This window comes from Rhinolophus sinicus, chromosome 14 (assembly GCF_057876585.1).
Source record: "Rhinolophus sinicus isolate RSI-liver-muscle chromosome 14, RSI-T2T, whole genome shotgun sequence".
NCBI lineage: Eukaryota > Metazoa > Chordata > Mammalia > Chiroptera > Rhinolophidae > Rhinolophus > Rhinolophus sinicus.
In genome coordinates this window covers 105,507,918-105,528,139 of record NC_142514.1, presented here as the reverse complement: position 1 = coordinate 105,528,139, position 20,222 = coordinate 105,507,918, and the positions used below count along the sequence as shown (strand labels likewise).

The 20,222-nt window shown below is 36.9% G+C and overlaps 1 non-coding gene across 1 annotated transcript; it reads right to left on the bottom strand.

Moving 5' to 3' along the window:
• Positions 1 to 3,687: 3,687 nt before the first annotated feature.
• On the bottom strand, positions 3,688 to 3,827 carry LOC141572584 (small nucleolar RNA SNORA48). Its single transcript, XR_012497907.2, has one exon. It is a non-coding gene; the product is annotated as a small nucleolar RNA SNORA48 (small nucleolar RNA).
• Between the last annotated feature and the right edge of the window lie 16,395 nt (positions 3,828 to 20,222).

The following is a 20,222-nucleotide window of genomic DNA, read 5'->3' as shown; positions in this document are numbered from 1 at the left end:
GGCTGGTGATTGGTACTGTGGGAGAAATAAAATTGAAAACAAAATCTGCCAACCCAGAAAACCTCTCCACAAAGCAAGAAGACAAAACAGTTTTATTGTTAAATAAGCATTTAACCAGAATGTGCTGTGCATCACAGCAATCAGCTAACGAGAATGTAAAGACAGAAAGAAATCAGCCTTTCCTGTAACCAGGCACATACAACCTGTTATGTCCACGTTCTCAAGATAAACAATAACTAGTCCTTAAGTGACAGGACGTGACAGCACCACTTGTCACACATAGTTCATTGCAGGTTCACTTGGTAGTTGGGGTGACCTGTGTTTGCTAATTGCCGTTATCCAGAAGAATAAAACTTTTCAAATCTCTGACTGGGGGATTGGAGCCAGACGCCCACTCTTATAGATACAGGGAGGGGGCACTATCTCCCTTGATTGTTCAAATTTTAAAGAGATGGCTCCTAGGTCTGTGAGAAAGACATTTATGGGTTGTGAACTGACAACAGGTTTATTTAGCATTTAAACATATTTACATACATCTCAAAAAGACAGAGAAAGAATTTACGTTTTCTAAAGAAAATGCTCTAAGAAAAGGTGGGGGGAGGGTCTCTTTCCCTTTTTACACCAGAGAAAGTTCAATTTTTGTTTTTAGGACTTGTATTTACCCTTACACTACTTATGATCAGAAACTCTTTGAATATAGGCCAAAGCTTATTTCTGTTCGTTTGATCTCACTGGAGACTGGAGAAGGGCTTGTTATCAAGTTGATTTTGAAGATTAAACTTTCTCCTTCAGGCTACTAATTAATTACTCCAGTCATTGTTATCTGAGCCCTTTTTCTTGGTCTGTACACTGTTAACAAATGAAGATGTTTTCAGGCGTGTTTACCCCCCCATGCTGTGGAGAAAGTCCTTTACATTAAATTCTCATTGATTCTGAATGATGATGAATATTAAACAATGTTGACGCTGTGCCCTCCTGTCCTGGGCAGTAGGGTACATAGTAAACACGGCAGGCATGGTGCCTTCCTCCTGGAGTTTACACTCTGGCACGGAATCAGCCATTTAACACAAAGTCGCCAGTGTCATGTGAGCTACTCCTGGAGAAGTAGAGAGTGTTCTGGGACAGCATGGTGAATAAAGTGCGCTCTCTAGCCTAGGACTGCAAGAGGTCAGATTAGAAGGACCTATGAACCGTGGTAAGCATTTGGGATTAAAGATGCAGTGTCTTGAGCCTATCCCTAGAGATTTTTGATTCTTTGGTTTTGGTGCAACTCAAGAGCCAGTATTTTAACAAGATCCTCTATAGGGTGCAGTTAGTCCCTACACTTCCCTTTGAGACACTCTGGGCTTTATAGGTAGTTTTGAAGGATTTTAAAGGCAGAGATTGATATAATTGGATTTGAATGGATTGGTGGAGGGAGGGGGCAAGAATGGTTGTAGGGTACTTAGGTGGCTACTGCAGTAATTAAGGAAGGAATGATGGGAGCTTGGACATACACAGAAGTGGACAGTTTTGAGATGTTTAAGAGATAGAATAGGATCTTGTGATCATTTAAATGTGAAAGGAGATACTGGAGGAGAGGGAGGTATCAAGGTTGACTCCCAGTTTTCAAATTTCAGTAACACGCGTGTTGGAGTGGAGGGGTAGGGATGAGTTAAGTTTTTGCACACAGAGACAGCCGTGTGGAGATGTTTAGTGGGCAGTTAGATACAGTAGCTTGAAGTTCAGGAGCTCTGGACTGGTCTGTACTAGAGATGTGGATTTGAGAGTCATCTGACAGATGGTGATTAAATGGGAATGTATGAGGTCACCCCAACAGAGGCTATAGATGAGAAGGGAAGAAGGTCTAGAATAAAACATGAGCAATATCAGGATATACTTTTGTAGGAAAAGAAGAAGGAGCCAGCAGTAACTATTGAAAAGGAATGGCTAGAGAGATGGGAGGCAAACCGGTAGAGTGTGGTATCCATATGGATATCTATGGAGAGTGGCCCCTGGTGATTTTCTGTGTTTGTAATTTAGCTAAAGCAGGTTAAAAACATTTCAATCTCATTTCTAATCACATGATCTGCAGAATGGATAGTCTTAGTGCCACATGCAATGGTTTTATCCCAGGCATCAATCACACTCACATTGAGATCTTAAAACATATCCTTCAGGATAAGTGAGTTAATGTATCCATGAAGTCACTGAGTCTCCCCTTCCATATACACAATGTTAATATTTTCCATTTCAATTTGGTGTCTGGATTTCTCAAGAGCAGACATTCAATGGCTTTTTGACCCTGTGAATGATAACATTGAAACATTGATAGGAAAGGTTCTGAAGTGCTGACCAAGGGTGATGATAATGACTACGTTGTTTGTCGCTAGTGGGTCAGTTTCAGGGTGGGGCGGGGGTGGGGGGGTATATTTGTCTTTAACTAGGAAATGCTCCAGAGCGCTAAATGGAGTCCATGTCTTTTCCACTGAATGTGAATGTTTTTGTTTTGTTTTCCTGCATTTAGAATGTACATGTTTCTTTTTTCTTTTTTTGTTTTTATAAGTATGCCTGACCCAAAAGTCTTGATCAAAGGTGAGCAAATGTGGCCTGACACTTGCTTTTGCACAGCCCACCAGCAAGGAATGGTTTTCACATTTTTAAATGTTTGCATTTTAAGGGATTACATAAATACCTACATAATCTTGATTTTGCCTCTTGGCCCACAAAACCTAAGATGTTTATACTATTTAGCCCTTTGTGGAAAAATTTTGCAACCCTTACTCTTGACTATTGCTCCTTAACTACTGTCGTGCGGGAGACCCTGCTCGCTGCACCATTTGTCAGGCGGGGCGGCCTGCGGGGTCTCTGCTCCCGCTCCCCACACAAGAACGCAGGATATGGTGATGCCAAAAAGGAACACCCATGGAGCCATAGGTAGGGGAGTCATACCACTATGGTCTCACTGGAGGCTGGGCCCACCGGATGCGCGACCTGCCGTCCATCTTTCCGCCAACCGACCGACGACTCTCCTCCACTCCTCTCGACTCTGCTCCTCTACTCTCCTCGGCAATCCTTGGCTCTCCTCGGCTCTCCTCCGTAGCCGCAGTAGTTATATTAGCGGCCAATTGGCTAACCGGCCACAGCTGACGGCCAACCAGCCACAGCCGCCGGCCATCCACCACCCGAGCCAGCACCCCTCCACGTGAGGCCGAGAGCCTGTAAACTACTTTCTGGGGCTCTGTCCCCACAGCTACCTAAGACTGAAAAGAAATCTTTTTACTCCAATGGGAAAGTCGGCCAGGCCAGTGGTTCTCAAACTTCAGCGTGGTCAGAACCACTTGGAGGGCTTGTTCCAATACCGATTGCGGGGCCCAGCCCTGATGTCTGCAGTGGGACCAGAGAAGGGGCATTTCTTCTTTTTTAAATTTATTTTATTTTTGAAGTGTATTTGACATATAACATTATATGTCATAACATTATATTAGTTTCAGGTGTACTATGTAATGATTTGGTATTTGTATATATGGTGAAATAATCACCACAGTAAGTCTACTTAACATCTGTCTATGTACATAGTTATAAAAATTTCTAATAACTGAGAGCTTTTAGAATCTACTTTCTTAGCAACTTTCAAATATGCAATATTGTATCATTAATGTAGTCACAAACCATGCTGTACATTATAGCTCCATGACTTTTTTTTTTTAATGTGCCCCAGGCATGCAATATTCTGGCCACCAACGCAGGCATCAAGCTAGGCTGAAAAAAGGGCTGTACTTTTTTTTGCCCCTGACTGATATAAGAGAAACACCAATCAGGTGTCTCTTTGCCCATTGCCAGGGGGTTCCCCATGACTTATTTATTTTATAACTGGAAGTTTGTACCTCTTGACCGCCTTTACCCATTTTATCCTGGCAAACACCAATTTGTTCTCTGTATCTGTGAGCTCTTGTGTTTAGATTCCACATATAAGTGAGATCATACAGTATTTGTCTTTCTCTGTCTGACATATTTCACTCAGCATAATGCCATCAAGGTCTATCCATGTTGTTGCAAATGGCAAAATTTCATTCTTTTTTATGGCCGAGTAATATTCCATATTGTGTGTGTGAGTGTGTGTGTGTGTGTGTGTATACATACCATATTTTCTTTATTCATTCTTCCATCAATGGACACAGATTGTTTCCATATCTTGGCTATTTTAAGTAATGTTGCAATGAACATTGGGGTATATATATGCCCTTAAATTAGTGTGTGTGTTTTTCTTTAGATAAACACCCACGAGTGGAATTGCTGGGTCATACGGTCGTTCTAGTTTTAATTTTTTTGAGGACCCTCCATAGTGGTTGCACCAATTTATATTCCCACCAACAGTGCACAAGTGGTCCCTTTTCTTCACAGCCTTACCAATATTTGTTATTTATTGTCTTTTATGATAATAGACATTCTAACAGGTGTGAGGTGAAACCTTTGTGATTTGTATTTCCCTGATGATTAGTGATCTCGAGCACCTTTTCATGTACCTGTTGGCCATCTGCATGTCTTCTTTGAGACAACGTCTATTCAGATCTGCTGCCCAATTTTAATCAGATTGCTTTTGCTATTGAGTTGTTTGAGTTTTTTAAAATATATTTTGCACATTAGCCTCTTATCAGAAGTACATGTTTCTTAAGTAATCCAGTTTGTGACAACAAACAAACCAACCACAAAGCTTTTGCTGATGGCAAATGTATGACTATACTAGCCATATACGTATATTTGCCAAATCTATTCCTCTTGGGGCACCATTTGCCTCTCAATCCATCAGGTAAGCTGACCGGTAAGCTGTCAGGCTGTCAACCTGTCAAGACTGGTGCCCCGCCTCCCCACCACAAGGATTATGGACACATGACCATATTCCCCGTGCCAACTGGTTGGTTTATGGGTAAGCCCGTGGCCCATACAGATTTCTTTTTGGGATAGGTTCATGGAAGTTAGGGGAGGAAAACTTTTCTTGTTTTTGTGTTTGCTGAGCTAGAAGGGTGTGAAGCTTGGGTCCCAGGGTGAGTCTTTGCTGACCACTGCTTCTCATGGGGAGGTGAGATTCCCTTGTTTTTACTTGGCCCTTGCTGGAACTGTCGGGTGACATGGGATGGAGATTTCTCCCTGCCAGCAATGCTAATAGTGGTATAATTTATTACAATTAGCTGTAGCTACCTCTTTTCTTAAGAATGATATCATCTCCTCCTTCTTTTGTTTTCTGCACTTCCTCTTTCCCTTCTTCCCCACTCTCTCCCCTATGGCCCTGTGCCCTGTTCTTTCTGCCTACAGTAACACTGGCATTTGGTTAAAATCTTTGCTCTGACACTTATTTGCTCTCTAATCTTCATCAAATTTACCTAACCTTTCTAAATTGCAATTTTCTCTTCTGTAGTCCAACAATAGCCATAGCACCCGCCTATTGAGATTGTTGTATGGAATATCATATGAATATGAAACATTTAGCACAGGGCCTGGCACATCTTAAATGCTAAATACATGCTAGATATTCTTCAAAAAAAACACACACAACAGGGTCAAAATCAATAAACACAAAACTCTGATATGTAAAACAATGTAGCTTTTCTGACTGGGTTAATATTGTTCCTGCTGTTGAGGAGGCAAAAGTAAAATTTCCCATTACAGGTCAATGTCTCCTCCACTTTCAAACGGTATTGTTCAGATTATTTCCCCATTTATTTTTTTGTTAAATGGATAGTCTTGGAGGATTCCTCTCCCTGTCCCATCCCCCTTGATCACTCTCCTTTCTCCTTACCTGTTTCTGGTTGCTATTTGGGCACAGAGACATGACCTGCTGGTAGCAGGAGAGATTTCTTTCCTGAGAGAGATCTTTCTCTGCTGGTTCCCACTGACCCCTGATGTATAACTCATGCCACCTCTTCTTTGAGTGTCTGCTTCTGTCCTTCCTGCATCTGCTGTTGATGGCTTTGCGGCTGGTATAGCTTGTGATCTGTTTTCCAGTCAAGGAAAATGCAAGACGGTTGTCGCTCTTGGGAAAGTTCTCTATCATCCCAGCTGATGACTGAGCTCCCGCTTGATGTTTACTGACGCTGATGAACTTATGTGATCTAGCAGCATCGTATCCCTCTCCACTCCCCTTTGTGCCATTGTTTTTACTCTATTATACCTTGGCACAGTGGACCTGCAAGCCATTCTTTTATCAAAATTCCAAATGGAAAGTGAGATTCGAGCACTCTTTTTGCTTTTCCCATGACCTCAAACTATCTGGGGTATTTTTTTTTAATTTATTGGGGTGACAATTGTTAGTAAAATTACATAGATTTCAGGTGTACAATTCTGTATTACATCATCTATAAATCCCATTGTGTGTTCACCACCCAGAGTCAGTTCTCCTTCCATCACCATATATTTGATCCCCCTTACCCTCATCTCCCACCCCCCACCCCCCTTACCCTCTGGTAACCACTAAACTATTGTCTGTGTCTACTAGAAACTCATATCGGGGGTATTTTTATTGCACTTTACCCAAGGTTTCACTGTGGGAGGTTTGGAGGCTAAATTGAGGACTTCCCTTAATGACCTCTCTCTACCCTGTCTTCTTCTTTTCCCAGTGCCCAAAGGATTTTCTACTTTTCCTCTCTAGGTGATGGGAATGCCATAATTTCTTTCTTGCCTACTCTGTGGATTTTGTAAGACTGATCAAGCTGGCCATATTTGACTCTCTTGACATGTGAAGGGTATTAAATAACCTTTTTGAGAATATCGTCCCCTAAACAAACAGACAAACAGACAAACAAACAAACAAACGTAGCTTTCAAGTCTTATCTGTTATTTTGTGCTATAATCCTGGTTTGGAGATCAAAACTGAGCAATACTTGTTTTTCTCACCAAAATGAATACTGTTGATTAGGGAGGGTAACACAGCATATGGGAAATGAAATTTACATCAGTTAGATATTTCAAAAATATCATTCTTATTATTTCTATTTGTTATAGAAAGGGATTATCACAAAGTGAAAAAACCATTACTTGTAATTCCATCTTCAAGAAATAATCATTGTTAATAATGTTTTCTAGACTGCGTGCTATTTCGGGGATTTAGAGCAAGATACCTTACTATCTGATCCTCAGTTTCTTCTTCTGTTAAGTGGGAATAACTCCTCCTTCTCCTCTTTTCACAGAAGATTGTTTTAATTCAAGATGGCATTTTTATCATAGAGGAAATAATTATATATAATTAGTTCTGATTCTATCCATTCCTATTGCAATACTCTATTCTAATTTATATATCTTTATAATACATTTTAATAGTTGGTAAAACATATTATACATCTTTTATTATCTTATTACACATCTTTTAAAGTAATTTCTGCCAAATATAATTTGTTCTTTCAAATAAACATTGGAATTATTGTGTTAACTTCTTAAACATTTCATTGGTAGTTTCATTAAAGTTGGTTTAATGTTTATGATTTTAAACATTCTAATAAACAGATTTATTTTCTGAAGTTCAGCAAAGTTTGATAATTTTCATCATATAAGGCGTTCCACATTTCTTACTAAGATGTTTCCTAGGCATTTTATGTTTCTGATGGCTGTATAAAATAAGGCTTTTTCTCTGTTAAATTTCTGAATTGATTACTGTTGGTCTATAGAAAAAAAAAATTGCTGACTTTTGTATATTTTGAAACTAGCTACCTTACTGACTTCTACTAGTGAATTTTCATTTGAATTACTTAGGTTTTCCACTTAGAGATGTGTCATTTGAAAACAGAGATTAATTCGTCCCTATATTTCTAAAATTTATCATTTAAAAATTTTTTTCTGTCCTTTATTGCACTTGCTAGAACTTCCAGAAAAGTGCTAAATAATAATGAGCACACTGCTCTTGTTCCTGAATTTAATGGGAATAAGCTTTAGTGTTTCATCATTAACTATAATATTGGCTATTTAGAAGCAATAACTATTTTCTAATAGATTAAGGAGGCTTCTAGTATCAGCAAGTTTTTATGTTTTAATTATTTTTTAATCTTTGCATTTATTAAAATAATTTGTTTTTAATCTTCTGAGGTATTGAAGTCACTAATTAATTGACTGGTATATTATAACATGTTATTAGATTAACGTGTTATTTATATTAATAGAGAGATTAGTTTGTGATTTTCTTTTTTGTGCTTTATTTGTTAGACTTTGGAATTAGAGTATTGCTGGTTTGGGAAAATGAATTGGGAAGAGTGCCATCTTTTTCTATGCTTTGGAACAGTTTAAACTGTATGTGAATTATCTTTCCTTAAAGCTCTGCTAGAACTTACTAGTAAAATTGTCTAGACGTGGTACAGTGTTTGTGTACTTATTCTCTAGGCAAAAATTTTCATTTCTTCCATTGTGATTGGTATCCAGATGGACTACTTTCTCAAGTAATTTCTAGAAGTTTGTGTGTTTTTAGAAAATCATGTGTTTCATCCTTATTTTCAGAATTTTTAGCTTAGCGTGGTGCATTTAAATTTATTATACCATTATAAAGTGCTCCTATATCTGTGAATAAAACCTACTTCTCACTTTTAATGATTTGAATGTTTTCTGCTTAAATTTGTAAGATGTTTATCCATTTTATTGATACTTTCAAAGAAATTAGCTCCAGGATTTTTTCGAATCTATTGTTTTATTTATTTATTTGTTTGTTTATTTATTTTTATAAGAGTTTATTTGAACCAAATTGATGACACATGCTGGCGAACAAGATCCCAAATGCTCCACCTGTTTTTATTTTCTAATAATTTCCATGTTTGTATTAATTCATTTCTCCTCATCTCTCACACTTTTCTTTTTTTGACACTTTTCAAATTTCTTTTTTATTTTCCATTTTTTAAAATTAAAATACTCAAGGCTATAAGAGTTCTTCTGAATATAATTTTCCTCATCATATCAATATTGATTTGTCGGTTTTGTGGTTTTTATAGTTTTAATGTTTTGTAACTGCATTTTTAAACTTTTGTAAAAATTTTATTATTTACAAAAAGCACATATCTGAAGTGTACTATTTGATGTTTTTTTATTGAAGTAAAATTTATGTACAGTGGAATGCGTATATCTTAATTGTACAATTTGATGAGTTTTGACAAATCTGTGTAAGCAACACACCAAGCAAGATACATAAGTTCTCACTCCTTAGGCCCCTTTCTACTGAGTTCTCCCACTCTGGAAAACCACGTCTATGATTTTTATCATCATTGAGTCATTTTGTCAATTCTTGAACTTCATATAAATGAAATCATACAGTATGTGTTCCTTTGTGTCTGACTTCCCCCCCCCCAGTGTAATGATTTTTATTTTTATTTAATTAATTTACTTTTGAGAATTTTTATAATAGTTTATTGGAGCCAAACTGATAACAATTGTCAGAAAGCAAGATCTCAAATGTTCCCCAGCACAGTGACTTTTAGATTAGTCTATATTGTTGCTTGTATTTGCAGTTCATTTTTTAAAAAAAGTTCTGAGTTTTAAATTGCTGTTTTTAAAAACTTCCATTGTATGATTATGCCACAACTTGTTTATCCTATTCTCTGTGGATGGAGTTTTGGGGTGTTTCCAGTTTTCGGCTATTATGAATATGAATAAAGCTGCTTTGACAATCCCATGAGTCTTTTTGTGGACATGTTTTCATTTCTTTTGGGTAAATACTTAGAGGAATTGCTGGGGAAAGGGGCAGATATAGGCTTAGTTTTTATAAGAAATTCCCAAACTGTTTTTCTAGTCATAGTACCATTATATACTCCATCCGAAAATGCATGAGGCTCCAGTTGTTCCACATCAACAATTGTTATTGTCAGTCTTTCTATTTTATTGCGTATAAAGTAGGATGTCATTGTGATTTTAATTTGTACTTCTCTGATGGCTAGTGATATTGAGCATCATTGTGTGCTTATTGGCCATTCACGTAACATTTTTTGTGAAGTATCTGTTAAGCCTTTAACCTACTTTTCAATTGGGTTGTCTTTTTTGTTATTTAGTTGTAGGAGTTCTTTATGTACTCTGTAAGTTCTTTGTTAGATTTATGTATTGTAAATATTTTCTTCTAGTCTGTGGTCTACCTTTTTTTACAGTGTTTTTTGAAGAATAGAAGATTTTAATTTTAATGAAGTCCATTATAATAACTTTTTTTATGGTTATTGCTTTTTGTTTTTCATTTAAGAAATCTTTACTTATCTGGACATTGCAAATATATTGTATGTTTTCTTCTAAAAGCTTTACAGTTTTAGCTTTTTGTTTGATCCTATCATTATCCCAAATTACCTTTTGGGCTGAAGCAGAAGTAACGGTTCATTTTTTTTCCCCATTGGGTATCCAGCTGTTCCAGCACCATTTGTAGAAAAGGGTATCCACTTCCTATTTAACTATCTTGGTGCCTTTGTTGGAAATCAGTTGATTGTATTTTGTAGGTCTATTTCTGGACTTTTATCTGCTTCTGTAATTGCAGTTTTGATATTCTCTTTGATCTATGAATTACTTAGGAATGTACTGTCATCTTTAATAACAACTCTAACTTATGACCCAGGAAACCATTATGTTAGGGCCACATCAAGACTGATGTTGAATGGTTAAGACCATGAGCAAGAATATCCATACTCTAAAGCAGTAGTTCTCAAACCTAGAAGTATATAGGGAAGAAACAACAGATTTTGGGATCCCACCCCAGTTTCAGTGTGAAAATGGGAATTTCTGTTTTTAAAAAGCTCTCCAGGTGATTCTGAGACATCCAGTCAATTTGAAAACCATTGCCCTAAGCATCACCTCTTACAGCAAAGAACAGACTTACTAGTTACACTTTGAGATCTCAATGGGTTTACCGTGTTTCATTATTTCTTTGTACAGACTAGATGTTCAAAAAAGGAAAACAGAAAATTAGCCTGTTATTTCTTCAGGCATTGAAATGAACATGACCTCAGGTCATCTTTGAATGACCTTCTATTTAATTTGGGAGAATAAAATGTTTATTATTATTGTGGTATATTTAAGATATTTTGTATGTTATGCAACTACTGGATTCTGGATGACTGTTTTGCTGTTCACATACAGTTACTTGAAGTTTCAGGGAAGAATCTTTGGGTCCATGGAGGCAAGTGCCTTATTTATTCCAGGTTTAATAGATCAGGAAAGCTCTAAGAAAGCCAAGAGATCTGTCAAATAAGTGCACTGCAGTTCAGGACCAGAGAGAAAGACCTGGAAGATAATGACTTTTGCAGGGACTAATGATCTCAATGTATTGGTGAGAATATTTTTAAACATTAGTTTCTCAGTAGATAACTATATTTTAAAACTACCATCTTCTCTTACATGGGTGATTTTCAACTGGGGATGATTTTGTGTTCTAGGGAACAGTTGATATTATATAGAGGCAGTTTTTATTGTTACAATAGGGAGAGGCGCTACTTGCATCTAGAGAATAGAGACCAAGAATGCTGCTACACACTCTACAACACACAGGCAGCTCTCCACAAAAAAGAATTATGCAGTCCAATCAAAGAAACTAAGAATTGTTCTTTGAAAAGATATACAAAAGAGAAATCTTTAGCCAGACTCATCAAGAAAAGAAAGAGAGAGAGAGAGCGAGAGAGCCCAAATAAATAAAATCAGAAATGAAAGAAGATGAGTGAAAACCAGTACCACAAAAATACAAAGGATTGTAAGAGAATACTATGAATAATTACACACAAACAAATTGGACAACTTAGAAGAAATAGACAAATTCCTAGAAACAAAATTTTCCAAGACTGAATCAGAAAGAAACAGAAAATCTGAACAGACCAATTACTAGAAACAAAATTGAATCAATAGTAAAAAAGCTCCAAATAAACAAAAGACCAGGACCATATGTCTTCACAGGTGAATTCTACCAAGCATTCAAAGAAAAATTAATACCTATCTTTCTCAAATTATTCCAAAAACTTGAAAAGGAGGGAAATCTCCCAAATTCATTCTATGAGGTTGGCATTACCCTGATACCAAAACCAGACAAATATATTACAAGAAAAAAAAAAAAAAAGAAAGAAAAGAAAGAAAGAAAAAAAGAAAATTACAGGCCAATATCCCTGATGAATATAGATGCAAAAATCCTCAACAAAATATTAGGAAAACAAATTCAGAAATACATTAAAAAGACCATACACCATGATCAAGTGGGATTTATTTCCAGGATGCAACATTGGTTCAATATCCACAAATCAATTATGTGATACACCACATAAACAAAATGAAGAATAAAAATCATATGATCATGTCAGCAAATGCAGAAAAAGTATTTTACAAAATCAACATCCATTTATGATAAAATTTTCAAAAAAGTGAGTATAGAAGGAACATAAGATAATAAAGGCTATATATGACTAACTGACAGTTAATATCATATTCAACGGTGAAAAGCTGAAAACTTTTCCTCTAAGGTCAGTAACAAGGTAAAGATACCCACTATCACCACTTCTATTCAACATAGTACTGGAAGTTTTATCCACAGTAGTCAGACAAGATAAAGGAATAAAAGGCATCCAAGTTGGAGAAGAACTAAAACTGTCACTATTTGCAGATGACATACTATATATAAAAAAGCCTAACAACTCCATCAAGGACTATTAGACCCAATAAATGAATTCAGTAAAGTAGAAGGATACAAGATTAATATTCAGAAACATGTTGCATTTCTATACACAAATAATAAACTAGCAGAAAGAGAAATTAAAACAATTCCATTTACAACTGCAACAAAAAAGAATATAATACCTAGAAATACATTTAACCAAGGAAGTAAAAGACCTTTACTCTGAAAACTATGACATTGAAAGAAATTGAAGAAGACACAAATAAATGGAAGGATACACTTTGCTTATGGAATGGAAGAATTAATATCATTAAAATGTCTATACTACCCAAAGGAATCTGCAGATTCAGTGCAATCCCTATCAAAACACCAATGGCATTTTTCACAGAACTAGAACAAATAATCCTAAAATTTATACGGAATCACAAAAGACTTCCTATCTCCATCCTTCTCTTCACTATGTTCTGGGTAATTTCTTCAGATGTATCTTCCATTTTATTACAGTAGTCCCCCCCACCCCCCTTAATCCACAGTTTTGCTTTCTGCAGTTTCAGTTAACTGTGGTCAACTGAAAATATTATGTGGAAAATTCCATAAATAAACAGTTTGTAAGTTTTAATTTGTGCACCATTCTGAGTAGAGTGATAAAATTTCACATCCCACGATCCTACCCACGCTGTGAATCATCTCATTCTCCAGTGTATCCATGCCGTATACACCACCTTCTCATTAATCACGTAGTAGCTACCTCAGTTATCAGACTGACTTTTGAGGTATTGCAGTGCTTCTGTTCAAGTCATCCTCATTTTATTTAATAATGACCCCAAAATGCAGGATTAGTGATGCTGGCAATTAGATATGCCAAATAGAAGCCATAAAGTGCTTCCTTTAAGTGAAAATACGCAAGTTCTGAATAAGGCTTTTTATTATAACATCACAAGAAGGGTGAGTATAGTACAATAAGATATTTTGAGAGAGACCACATTCACATAACTTATTACAGTATATTGTTATAATTGTTCTATTTTATAATTAGTTGTTAATCTCTTACAGTTCTTAAATTATAAGTTAAACTTTATCATAGGTATGTATATATTGAAAAAACAGGATGTCATAAAAATGGCAGCGGGAGGTGAGCTTCTTGAAATCTCCCCTAAATTTACAACAAATTGAACAACTATAACTTCACAAAGGACTCCCTGTGCAGAAGATAGGCAAGACTAAGAGGTACACTACTGAAATCACCTAAAACAAAAGGTGGGCAAAGGCATGAGTGGGGGAGGAGGGAAGGGAGAAGTGTGGTGATGGGGCCATGCAGGCACAGGACGCAGACCTAGCTCAGTGCTCCGAGCTCGCTGCATCCTGGAACTACTGCAGCTGTAGTAGAGCAAAGAACTTGGACTGCTAGTGCTCCATTTGAGGCACACAGGGCTGAGGGGACAGCATATAACATGGCTGAACCCAATGCTCACGGCAGAAACCTCGGAGAAAAGACTAAGGGAAGAACGCTGAAAACGGTGGTTTAAGCACTCACTGCTGAGAGGAGAACAGAAGCCTTAGGCATTGAGACTAGCCAGCCCCTCCCTACCCTTCCAGAGCTTGCCCTGCTCCCACCCACCCAGTGCTAGAAGCAGAACAATAGCAGAGTCTGATCAAAACAACAGAATATTTGCAGCTCTGAGAACTGTGGTCCAGAGACACAGACTTGAAGCCCAACTAGTTCCGGCAAAGGGGAGGGAGCTGTGGAAGCAGAACTGGCTGTGGCGGTGGTAGCCACCATTGCTCTGGGCCACATCTCACAACCCAGGTGGGACTCTCCTGGTCCCACCTATCTGGGCAGATCCCTGCCGGAGTAAACAGAGCTGCTAAAACACATGGGCTCTGAATCTGGTGCAGGAAGAGCTTTGGAACTTCAAAGCTCTCCTCATCCCCACATGAAGGCGATGCCCTATGACCCAGGCGAACTGTTCACAGAGGAGAAGCCCGCCTTCTAAGGAATCACCCCATTGTGTGAGAAGCTGGAATAGTGCAGAGAAAACATAACACTACAGCATGAGAGAGAAAAAAAGGTTGAAGTCGGAGAGAAAATAAAACATTCTACAAACACGTACTGGAAAACAAAAGGAAGACCTCTTCCTATCAACCTGTTGCAGAACCCACTCCTGTAGATGTCCAGGAAGAGAAATGATAAATCATTAATTTCCATGAATAACCAAGGCAAGAAGAGAGCTCAGAAAGAAAACGAAAGTCTCCAGAAAATGAACTTAAAGACATGGAAATATGTGACTTAAATGACAGAGAATTCAAGATTGCAGTTCTGAAAAAACTCAACGAGATGCAAGAAAACACAGAAAGGTCAGTTTAATGAACTCAGAAACACAACCAAAGAACAACATGAACATTTTACCAAAGAGATTGAAATTTTAAAAAAGAATCAAATAGAATTTCTGGAGATTAAGAACTCAATAGAAGAAATGAAGAATGAAATAGCCAGCTTAGGTAGCAGAGTTGACCAGATGGAGGAAAGAATCGGTGACATCAACAATAGAAATCTGGAAATGACACAGATGGAAGAAGAAAAAGACTTGAGACTTAAAAGAGTGGAAGAACTCTACAAGAACTTTCTGACTCCATCAGAAAGAGCAATATAAGAATAATGGGCATACCAGAAAGAGAAGAAAGGGAGTAGGGAACAGAGAGTATACTAAAACAAATAGTCGATGAGAACTTCCCAAACTTGTAGAAAGAACTGGATCTTTGAATCCAAGAAGCAAATAGAACACCTAATTACCTCAATCCCAACAGGCCTTCTCCAAAGCACATTTTATTGAAGCTGTCAAAAATCAATGACAAAGAAAGAATCCTCAAGGCAGCCAGGGAAAAGAAGACCGTAACCTACAAAGGAAAGCCCATTAGATTATCATCAGATTTCTCAGCAGAAACTCTACAAGCCAGGAGGGAGTGGAACCAAATATTCAAACTATTGAAAGAGAGAAATCATGAGCCAAGAATAATATACCCAGCAAAGATATCCTTTAGATGTGAAGGAGGAATAAACCTTTCCAGAGATACAGAAGCTGAGGGAATTTCTAACACACGACCTGCACTACCAGAAGCTGAAAGAGGCCATTTGACCAGCATCAATAGGAATAATTTGTGACAAACAAAACAGAAAATGGGTGAGAAAAAAGGCCTGAACTGGAATAGGGGAATGGAGAAAGTAAGCATGCTGAATAAAATGGAATACTCTAAATATCAAACTTTCTTTTACATAAACTTAATGGTAACCACTCAAACAAAATCCAGAACTGAAATATATAACACAATTAAAAAAGACACAGAGAGAAAAATCATGGAATACCACCACACAGAAATAATAGACAACAGCAAAAAGGCAAAGAAACAATGGAGACACAGCCTTACCAGAAAACTAAAGCTAGAATGATAGGAAATCCTCATATATCAATAATCACCCTAAATGTAAATGGACTGAACTCACCAATAAAAAAGCACAGAGTAGCATATTTGATTAAAAAACTAAACCCAATCACATGCTGCCTCCAAGAGACTCATCTCAGCTACAAGGACAAACATAGACTCAAAGTGAAAGGTGGAAATTGACACTCCAAGCAAATGGTATCCAGAGAAAATCAGGTGTAGCCATACTGATATCAGATGAAACAGACTTCAGGATAAAAAAGGTAACAAGAGACAAAGATGGACATTTCATAATGGTAAAGGGGACTATACAACAAGAAGACATAACAGTCATCAATATTTATGCCCCCAATCAGGGAGCACCGAAATATACCAAGCAACTACTAATAGAACTAAAGGGAGAAATTGAACAAAACACAATTATAGCAGGGGACCTAAATACATCCTTGATAGCTATGGATAGATCATCCAAACAGAAAATAAATAACAAGCAGCAGCCCTAAATGACACAATAAATGAACTGGACATAATTGACATTTATAGAGCACTGCATCCTAAACATCAGACTATACATTTTTTTCTAGTGTATATGGATCATTCTCAAGGATAGACCATATATTGGGACATGAAATCAGCCTCAGCAATTTAAGAAGATTGAAGCATATTCTCTGATCACAAGGATTTGAAATTGGAGATCAAGTGCAAAAAGAAAGCAGGGAAAACCACAAATATGTGGCGATTAAACAACATACTTTTAAAGAACGACTGGGTCAAAGATGAAATCAGAGGAGAGATCAAAAGATACGTAGAAACAAATGAGAATGAAAATACATTATACCAAAATTTTGGGATGCAGGGAGAGAAGTCTTAATACGGAAATTTATTTCATTATAAGCCTATATCAAGAATAAAGAAATATCGCAAAGAAATAACCTCACGTTACACCTTAAAGAATTAGAAAAGAAGAACAAATGAAACCCAAGGTCAGCAGAAGAAAAGAAATAATAAAAATCAGAGCAGAACTAAATGAAACAGAGACAAAAAATAATAGAAAAAATTAATGTGACAAAGAGCTGGTTCTTGGAAAAGATTAACAAAATTGACAAACCCTTGGCTAGACTCACTAAGATAAAAAAGAGAGAAGACACTAATAAACAAAATCAGAAATGAAAGAGGGGAAGTTATCACGGATACCACAGATATACAAAGGATCATCCAAGAATACTATGAAGGATTATATGCCACCAAATTCAATAATCTAGAAGAAATGGACAAGTTCTTAGAAATATATAGCCTTCCTAGGCTGAACCATGAAGAAGTAGAAAATTTAATCAGAATGATCACCAATAACGAAATTGAATCAGTCATCCAAAACCTTCTCAAAAGCAAAAGTCCGGGACCAGACAGTTTCACTAGTGAATTTTACCAAACTTTCACAGAGGATCTAATACCTGTCCTACTCAAACTGTTCCAAAAAACTGAAGAAGACACAATACTCCCTAACTCATTTTATGAGGCCAACATTACCCTGATACCAAAACCTGGTGGGGATAACACAAAAAGAGAAAACTACAGACCAATTTCTCTGATGAATACAGATGCAAAAATCCTAAACAAAATTCTAGCAAATCGAACGCAACAATACATTAAAAAGATTATTCATCACGACCAAGTGGGGTTCATCCCTGGGGCACAAGGATGGTTCAAAATTGACAAACCTTTGGCTAGACTCACTAAGATAAAAAGAGAAAAGGCATTAATAAACAAAATCAGAAATGAAAAAGGGGAAGCTATCACGGATGCCACAGAAATACAAAGGATCATCCAAGAATACTATGAAGGACTATATACCACCAAATTCAATAATCTAGAAGAAATGGGCAAGTTCTTAGAAACATACAGCCTTTCAAGGCTGAACCATGAAGAATTGGAAACAGACCGATCACCAATAACGAAATTGAATCAGTCATCCAAAACCTTCCCAAAAGCAAAAGTCCGGGACCAGATGGCTTCACTAGGGAATTCTACCAAACCTTCAAAGAGGATCTAATAAATCATGCTCAAACTCTTCCAAAAAATTGACAAGAGACAATACTACTTCACTCATTTTACGAGGCCAACATTACTCTGATACCAAAACATGGTAAGGACAACACAAAAAAAGAAAACTACAGACCGATATCTCTGATGAATACAGATGCAAAAATCCTAAACAAAATTCTAGCAAATCGAATGCAACAACGAATTAAAAAGATTATTCATCACGACCAAGTGAGGTTCATCCCCGGGGCACAAGGATGGTTCAACATCCACAAATCCATCAATGTGATACATCACATAAACAAGATAAAGGACAAAAATCATATGATTATATCAACTGATGCAGAGAAAGCATTTGACAAGGTACAACATCCATTTATGATTAAAACACTTGATAAAATAGGTATAGAAGGAAAACACCTTAATATAATAAAGGCCATATATAACAAATCCTCAGCTAATCTCATAATTAAGGGTGAAAAACTGAAGCCCTTTGCTCTCCGTTCAGGAACATGGCAGAGCTGTCCCCTATCACCTCTGCTTTTCAACATAGTGTTGGAAGTCCTTGCTAGAGCAATCAGGCAAGAGAAAAAAATAAAAGACATCCAACTGGGAATGAAGAAGTTCAATTGTCACTCTTTGCAGATAACATGACGCTATATATAGAAAACCCTAAAGACTCCACCAGAAAGCTGTTAGAAACAATCAACGAATACAGTAAAGTTGCTGACTACAAAATCAACGTTCAAAAGTCCATTGCATTCCTATATACTAACAGTGAAATCTCAGAAAAAGAAATGAAAAAAAAGCAATTCCTTTTGCAATTGCAACAAAAAGAGTAAGGTACCTAGGAATAAACTTAACTAAGGATGTGAAAGATCTATATGCTGAAAACTATAAGACATATTTAAAAGAAATTGAAGAAGACACAAAGAAATGGAAAGACATTCCATGCTCATGGGCTGGAAGAATCAACATAGTTAATGTGGCCATATTACCAAAAGAAATATACAGATTTAATGCAATCCCCATCAAAATCACAATGGCAGTTTTTAAAGAAATAGAAAAAAACGTCATCAGATTTGTATGGAACCATAAAGACCTCGAATAGCCAAAGCAATCCTAAGAAAAAAGAACAATACTGGAGGTATCACTCTCCCTGACTTTAGCTTGTACTACAGGGCAACAATATTCAAAACAGCATGGTATTGGCAGAAAAACAGACACATAGACCAATGGAATAGAATTGAGAACCCAGAAATAAAACCACATAAATATGGACAGATAATTTTTGACAAAGAAGCTAAAAACATACAATGGAGGAAAGACAGCCTCTTCAATAAATGGTGCTGGGAGAATTGGATAGCCACGTGCAAAAGAATGAAACTGGACTGCTCTCTGTCATCATGTACCAAAATTAATTCAAAGTGGATCAAAGACCTAAGCATAAGACCTGAAACAGTAAACTGCCTAGAAGAAAACATAGTACTAAACTTATGGACCTTGGGTTCAAAGAGCATTTTATGAATTTGACTCCAAAGGCAAGGAAAGTAAAAGCTAAAATAAATGAATGGAACTATATCAAACTTAAAAGCTTCTGCATAGCAAAAGAAACCTTTGACAAAATAAAGAGACAACTAACTGAATGGGAGAAGATTTTTGCAAACAGTGCCTCCGATAAGGGGCTAATGTCCAAAATATACGAAGAACTCCTGCAACTCAACAACAAAAAAAACAAACAACCCAATTGAAAAATGGGCAGAGGACCTGAAGAGACATTTCTCCAAAGAGGTTATACAAATGGCAAATAGACATATGAGAAATGCTCAACATAAGTCATCATCACAGAAATGCAAATAAAAATCACAATGAGATATCACCTCACCTCAGTTAGAATGGCTATCATCAAGAAGACAAATAGTAACAAGGGTTGGAGAGTCTGTGGAGAAAAAGGAACCCTCATATACTGTTGGTGGGAATGCAGACTGGTGCAGCTGCTATGGAAGGCAGTGTGGAGGTTCCTCATAAAATTATGAATAGAATTACCACATGACCCAGAAATCCCTCTCCTGGGTATCTACCCAAAAAATGTGAAAACATTTATCCACAAAGACACGTGTGCTCCAATGTTCATTGCAGCTTTATTTACGGTGGCCAAGACATGGAAACA